The sequence below is a fragment of the Somniosus microcephalus genome, unplaced genomic scaffold, assembly GCF_052327205.1.
Source record: "Somniosus microcephalus isolate GS21.2 unplaced genomic scaffold, FLI_Smic_1.0 unresolved_chr5, whole genome shotgun sequence".
NCBI classification, from domain to species: domain Eukaryota; kingdom Metazoa; phylum Chordata; class Chondrichthyes; order Squaliformes; family Somniosidae; genus Somniosus; species Somniosus microcephalus.
The window spans coordinates 49,943,659-49,951,664 of record NW_028225183.1 but is presented as its reverse complement, the minus strand read 5'-3'; the positions used below and the strand labels follow the sequence as shown (position 1 = coordinate 49,951,664).

Genomic DNA, 8,006 nt, shown 5'->3' with positions numbered 1-8,006 from the left:
TGTCGTGTGTCTTGGAGAGTTTAATCCTGGGAGGGTTGAAACTGAATCCGACCAAAGCTCAAGTTGGGCTTCCCCAGGTTACTTATCTCGGTCAGATCATCTCCCCAGAGGGAAGAACCCTGATTCCCGAGAGGGTTCAAACACTTTTACAAATACTGCGACCTGTCACTGTCTCTGGCCTGCAGAGAGTGATGGGATTGTTCAACCACTGCCGCACATACGTAGCTGACTTCACTGAATTGGCAAGTCCCTTACATAACCTCCTAAAGGGAGGGCTCACGGGAGAGGAAACGCTGGATTGGACACCTGAGGCAGTGGAAGCCTTTGATATGGTCAAAATCACTTTGGCCAGTGCGCCTGCCCTGGGTCTCCCGGACCCCACAAAATCGTTCCACCTGTGGAACTGGGTGGGCAACCGGGCGTATAGTGCAGTGGTGGGACAATCCCGGGACGATCGTCTATACCAGTAGGTTATTATTCTTGCCTGGTACCATCCTCCATGACGGGACAGCCCCCATAAAGCCCATGGTAGGTCCCAGTAAGGTAATCCTACACACCCGTCACAGCCCCGTTAAACTTCTCATGGGAAACTATCTCCAACCAGAGGCAAACGAGATGGGAGAATTGTTTGTTAGTTAGGGGGTCCCGGATCGAGGTGGTAACTGACACTCGAACGACCCCACCATCCTTAATGATAGATGAAGGGACACCTCCCAATTCCAAACTACCCTCCTGACGTACCTATGTATGCACAGTGAGGTCAATCATGCCAATCAGTTTCGAGTTCAACACCGGACAGGAGAGACAACGGAAATCCAAGGTAACTGGGCGGCTGGATGGAACTTTCCAGATCCTCCTTAGTACAGGAACCTCCGTTTTCTTGCAGAAAAAAATGGATGTAAGTTGGAGACACTGGAGCCAGACTTAGCCGGTGATGACGCCCGGGTAAGCAATTTCCCCTAACCCTCAGGAACACTAGGGCTGAGGCTAAAAAAACTGCAGAATGTGTTCCTTGGTCTTCAGTGTACTTTCTCTTTAAAATCCTGCGCTTCCGTTTTCAAGGTTTCAGACAGCACACTCTCTCTCACTCTTTCTCTCGCTCGAGATTGTTACTGCTGCATGAATGCATCTGATTGAAGTTGAGTGGAGCGTGTGTGTGTTTGTGTCAACTAATGTGCAATGTGCATTAAATTAACAAATGAAAACGACCCTATCGTTAAGAATAATGCGTGTTAACTTTCTTTGCATCCAATATATTAGGTTAGGACCAAATTCGGAGGATTACTTCGATTCTTCGGGTTGTTATTTACCTCTCTCTTCCTTACAGATGGAGTCGTGGTTGCTATGGTGAAATCTTCCAAAACAGTTTAATTTGATCTGTTTAAATGTGAAAAACTAAATTTTCTCCAGTTCTATTCAATATTTTTACAATATTTTGGAAAGACACCTGAAGAAAGGACAATAAGAAATATGAAGTAATTTACTGTTTTCTGCAAGAATGTGTTATTTTGTTTTGATTTATTTGTTCACAGTTTTACAAAAGATAAGCTTCAGCCTTGAAGTTACAGTTGCCTATGTGTTTGTAAGAAAATGAATTTGAATGTTTACAAGGCATGAGTGAATCTTTCTTTGCTAATGTGGCTTCTTTCTTTTCCAAGTTAGTTTAAAAAGTGATCTGGATTAAATTGGATTTGTGAGGTTAATTAACCTATTACAACCAGACTTTCATTGTGGCCACGGTGACATTCTGGTTTGTGTAAATTTGTGTAGACTGCATTGAATAAGATAACACTGCTCCGTGAGAACATCCGAGAGTGGCAAGACCCTCTACAATATTTAAGTGTTCATGTTTGGTAAAGTGGGACAACAAAATTGTCTTTTCGATCGGGAAAGTTTTTTTTGTAATTTACGTGAAGTGACGCAATTGCATGGAACCTGATAATGTTCTTCTCCACTTTCTTTATAACCTGCAAAGGAGTTAACACTTTCCACTGAGAGCTGTTTAAGTTCACCGAGCAACAACTTTAGTATGATGTATAATGATATTGGACATTATTAAATTTAAGGTTCTTAATTTTAAGTTAATGTTTCCCCACAGTGATAGAAGCAAAATTATGATTTGATAAATTAACCCCTCAGGCTCTAAGCAGAGTCATAATGGATTTGCTTCTTTCGTTTTTTGTATGGAAGCTACCTTGTTAACTAAAAAAATGGAAAATAAAAGAGTGTTAGTAATTGGATCAAGTGAGACCGTTTGATCTATGTTTTCAATTTTAAAAATTGTACTGGACAGCAAAGTTCCTCCAGGACTCATGAATGAGATATGAATGGTAATTAAGGGGAAGTGATTGAGATAGAAACAGGAGAATTACACCACCAATTGCGAATTTTTCAAAATTTTCTACTGAATGTCAGGAAAGTGTCATTAAGAATAATACATTGATTGCTTTATCTTGGAGACATTTGTGTCTCTGCCTTTAATGAACTTTTTAAGAAAACTGAATTTGATAGCCTGGCCACTATCCAAGACATCAGGACCATGCAGAGGACGATGAGCAAAGACCTCCAGACAATCTTTTGATAAGATCACCTTAAAGCCCAAGAAATGCTTGTATCGGTTGGCATGTGTGACATAATATTTAGATAAGGTATGAGTGTGCAAATGTGATTCGTTACGTATGAGGTATTTACCATCTGGGACTTTATGGTGAGTTTGCACTGAAGAACGGGTCTGAGTCTCAGTCGCAGTTACTTGACAACAGCAAGACCTACATGAAATAGTTAATGTGGCTCAGGAGAGTGAGACAACCGTTAAAGCATTAACACATACTCCATCGAGAAACTATCTAATTAATGAAACAATCAGAATAGAGGTGAAGACACTGATAGCTGTTAGAGGGATTGTAATTGAGTTTGAAGAATCTGGATTGGGAGCATTGAGTGCTAAGGAGAAATCATATTAAGTAAGAACTATCCACAAGCTGGATACGAGTAAAAGAGAGATCTGGAGAATCTTTTCAGGCATGATTTGTTGATTAGATGTTGAACTGTAATGGCACTTGAAATGATTCTAATTCTGAATTTAATTGTGACTGTAATAATTTTGTTTTGTAGGAAACAGAGTGTGGGAAAAACCAGTATGCCTCCAGTATGTGGTGATCAACCAACACGTTTTTTTTAGTATCTGCTGCACTATTGTGTGACAAAATTCGGATACTCAGATACGACATTCCCCTGTTGTTTGAGGGTTTCAGTGAGCTCATGATGCGACTGAACTCCCCCCTAACGCTTTATTATGTTTTGGGGTAAGACAACTGGAGAATGGATATTGAAATTGACAGCATAGAGGACAACTCACGATGGTGGGATATTGGGCTTAATATATGAGCACACCCTTAGGTTTGTATTATTTCACACACTCTGGTAGTTATCCAACTTGTAATGATAGTGTATTTGATATATGTATACACTATGTAGTAAGACTTTGATACATAAGCCAATTGGGTACTCATGCCCATTACTAACCAGCACTAACAAATAAATTGAGCACTCTGAAAGAGAAGATCTGAAGCAACGTAGAGGAAACCCCAGGCGGGGTAACATCAGGAAAGATAGAAAAAAAAAGGATACCCCAGCGGGGCAGAATTGGAACATCAGAACAGTAGGTTGAATTTAAGTAAGGGATCAGATCAGGGCAGTTACTGCCAGATCATATGATGCAGCAATAGGAGCAGCGGGCAGAGGAGAAAGGATAGACTGGGGACTAAGTATACAGATCCACCCATGGATCAGACTGATTTCACACATATTAGTCGTGGTTTCCCAGCATGCTATACCAGCTACTCGTAGGGCACACACTTTCCAACCCCGAATTAAGATTCCCTTACGGGGGTTGGAAGGGGGGAATGTTGGATTGCAAAAATAGGCCTGTGAACCGAAGCCTGCATCCTCCAGACTGTAATAAATTAACCATTAGGCTGTGTTACTAGAATTCATATTGAAAGGATGATTAGCTTTACATTATTAAGATATATATGTGTTAAAAGCGTACATGTAGAATTTAGATAGCTGCAAAGCATGATGGGATGCTTGACCATTATATTAACATTTTTAACTAGTACTGTGGAATAGCTGACCAAAGCAGATTCGCCAGACTGCGGGCCGTCAACCCACGCATCTCCAAACATATTGGAATGTTGTTATCAGCTTGACAGAAGCAGTGTTCAAAATAGCTTGCCCTTCTAAGAGATAAGGGGAACTTGCCACAGAGTATGTGGTGTGTTTGCACGATGGTTAGGGGAGACACATGTCCTTTGAAGTTACGAACCTTCTGACAATTGGCTCCTACTGTAGAATTGGGCTATACAACATTTATAAGAGAAGGCTGTAAAACCCCACAACAAGTCGTGGCCACCAAGTTAAACAGTAAACGGAATCAGCAATTTCTAAGACAATCCTTGCTGCAAAAACTTTATCTTCCTTTGGAATGTTTGGTCGAACAGCTGACATTTTTTATCCCAAGAAGCTTTTCTCGAGAGATTAATGAAGTAACTGCACATCTCCAGGGCTAGCACAGTAGCACCAGGGGTGTTAAGCATGGTGGCGGCCTTGCTGGAAGCTACTAAGTGGTGTCTCAATTTCTGAAGACGTGCGCTTACTGAGCAGAAGTAACTACAACTATTGTGCGATGTTTAGTGTCACACGACACATCAAGGCGGGGCCCTGACAGTGGAGTGAATTACCACGTCAACCAATAAGAGAGTAACTGTAGTGATGCTGTTTGTATGTGTACGCCCACATTTATTAACCTGTGGGTGTTGCCCACTGAAGGTATAAACATGCTTGTAACACTGCTTTTCCTTGAGAGTTAGGTGGGAGCTTGAGGAAGCTAGCCTCCCTCCCGTTGTACACAATACCTCCCGTCCGTTTTCTAATTAAGTTTAACTTTGTCAGCAGTTCCGTTTCTCCGTCTGGTTTTGCTCTGAATATTCGAGTCTAACAAAAGCAATTTTAACCGTCAAAAATATTTATTTTGCAACCTATTGAAGAAAATGCACCTCGTCTGTCCACGCAGCCATATTCCAGTTGAAGCAACTTCCTACTGCGATGATTATTTAATGAACTAAGCCAGATGAGCCACAGTTCTCTACCACGCTGGCCAAGATCGGTATATGAGAACATAATAAATATGAGCAGGATTTGGCCATGCAGCCTTTGAGCCTGCTCCGCCATTCAATATATCAGGGCAGATCCACTACCTCAACTGAAACTTACCGACCTAGCCCCATAGAGCTTGATTCCTCTAATGTCCAAATCCACCTCGGTTAGGAATGTACTCAACGACTGAACAGCCACAGCCCCCTGCGGTAGAGAATTCCAAAGGTGCAGAACCCTTAGAATGAAGCAATTTCTCCTCATCTAAATCCTAATTGGCCGGCCCCTTATTCTGACATATGAACCCTAGTTCTGGACTCCACAGCCAGGGCATAACAGCCTCTCAGCATCCGCCCAGTGAAGCCCTGCGAGAATGTGTATGTTCTTCCTTCGTACAGTCTGCCGATTTCATTTCACCACAGAAAATGTTCAATTGGATAGACACGCAGCTTGAAATAGAATGCAGCCTCAGATTTATTCTCCAACCACTTTCTCTGACTCGCACGCGGCCGTATAAAGGGAAAAAAAGCAGCACACGAGAGAAAAGCCGATTTGAATCCCGTTCGTAGTGTCGAATTGCCTCAATTTGGCCGAACGGCATATGAAGTTGCAATTTGAATCAGAAATTGCCCTTCATTTCAGTCTCAAAATATTCACCGATCACTCACTGGAAACCACACGCAGAAAGAAAAGAAAAAGGCCAGTGTGAGTCATTAAACCACATTCTAACAAAGCAACCAAATCAGCTCGCGTCAAAGATTTTGTGATTAGAAATCCCTACCTATAGCATTTGGCTGAAAACAAGAGATTGCAGGGGCTTCTTACTTCCCGGCAGTGGCGCCAGCGACAAGGACAAGTCATCCGCTCACAACCGAGTCCTCCAGCGTACTGGAGCTGCTTGTGACGGAGCAGCTCATTCCTCAGGCCGTAAACATGCAAACATAGAATATAGGAGCAGGGGTAGTCCATTCGGACCATCAAGCCTGCTCCGCCATTCAATGAGATCATGGCTGGTCATCCAAATTCAGTACCCTGTTCCTGATTTCGCTCCATATCCCTTGATCCCTTTAGCCTTAAGAAATATATCCAAATCCTTCTTGAATATATTTAATGAATTGTCCTCGACTGCCTTCTTTGGTAGAGAATTCCACCGGATCACCACTCTCTGGCTGAAGAATTTCCTCCTCAGCCCTGTCCTAATTTGGCTGAAAACAACAGATTGCAGGGACTGCTCGCTTCTCGGCCGCGGCTCCAGCGATAGGAACAAGTCATCCGCTCACAAACGCTTCCTCCAATGTACTGGAGCTGCTTGTGACGGAGCAGCTCATTTTAGCCATTGGTACCGATATGGATTACGAGCTCTGGCTGTTCACCCTTGCCCAGAGAGTGTCCTGCTGCCGCTCTGTGACATCATTCAAACTGGCACCAGGGAGGCAACATACCATGCTGGAGTCACGTCTGTAGCTACACAACAGCTTCTCTGTTCCCCTAACCAATGAGTCACCTATCACTATTGCTCTTCCACTACTTTTCCTGCCGCCCTGCGCAGCTGAGCCACCCGTGGTGCCTTCGCCTTGGATTTGGCCTCTCTCCCCAGAGGAGCCATCACCCCAACCAGTTTCCCGAACTGTGAACCGGTTAGCGAGCGAGTTACACTCTGGAAATTCCTGCCCTACATGCCTGGTCCTCCTTCTCTGTCTGGTGGTCACCCATTCCCTCTCTGCCTGCACATTCTGAGGCTGCGGGCTGAGCACTTCTAGAAACGTGCTTTACAAGTATTTCTCAGCCTCGCAGATGCACTGTAGTGAATCCAGCTGCCGCTGTAGCACCATAACCCAGTGCTCGAGATGCTGCAGTTGGCGACACTTCTCACACACGTAGTTGCCAAGGCCGCAAAAGCGTTCAGAAATTTCCACATGCCACAGGATATGCAAATCACGGTACTAAGCTGGTCTGCCATGCCCCTATTTCCCAGACTATGGGGTAATTTTGCAGAAATAAACTTAAAATTTTACAAGAAACACTCACCAGCTACCAACCAATCATCACTTCCCACTGTTAGATAGGCTATGAACTTCTTAGCAGAAATATACTCATAAAAGAACAAAAATTACTTATGAGAGATATTCACCCTATAATCTCCCGATACTAAGAGAGAATAAAATAAGGAAATAGAAAAAAATAAACATAGAAGATAGGCGCAGGAGTAGGCCATTCGGCCCCTTGTTCCTGCTCTGCCATTCAAGGAGATCATGGCTGATCATCCAAATTCAGTACCCTGTCCCTGCCTTCACCCCACATCCCTTGATCCCTTTAGTCTTAAGAAATATATGCAACTCCTTCTTGAATATATTTAATGAATTGGCCTCTACTGCCTTCTGTGGTAGAGTATTCCAAAGGTACACCACTCTCTGGGTGAAGAAATTCCTCCTCATCTTAGTCCTAAATGGCTTACCCCTTATTGTTAGACTGTGACCCCTGATTCTGGACTCCAAAGCCATCGGGAACATTCTTTCTGCATCTAGTCTGTCTAGTCCTGTTACAACTTTATAAATTTCAATGAGATCCCCTCTCATTCTTCTAAACTCCAACGAGGATATTACCAATCGACACAATCTCTCCTCATACGTCATTCCTTTCATCCCAGGTATCAGCCTGGTGAATCTTCGCTGCACTCCCTCCATGGCAAGAACATCATTCCTCAGATAAGGCGATCAAAACTGCACACAATACTCAAGATGTGAGCTCTCCAAGGTCGGGTACAACTGCATCAAGACATCCTTGTTCCTAAACTCAAACCCTCTCGCTACGAAGCCCAACATACCATTTGCCTTCTTAGCCGCCTGTTGCAC

General features: G+C 43.4%; 1 pseudogene; it reads left to right on the top strand.

Moving 5' to 3' along the window:
* The first annotated feature begins 766 nt into the window (after nucleotides 1-766).
* Nucleotides 767-8,006, top strand: part of LOC147088205 (NACHT, LRR and PYD domains-containing protein 3-like) — a 47,370-nt pseudogene continuing 40,130 nt past the window's right edge.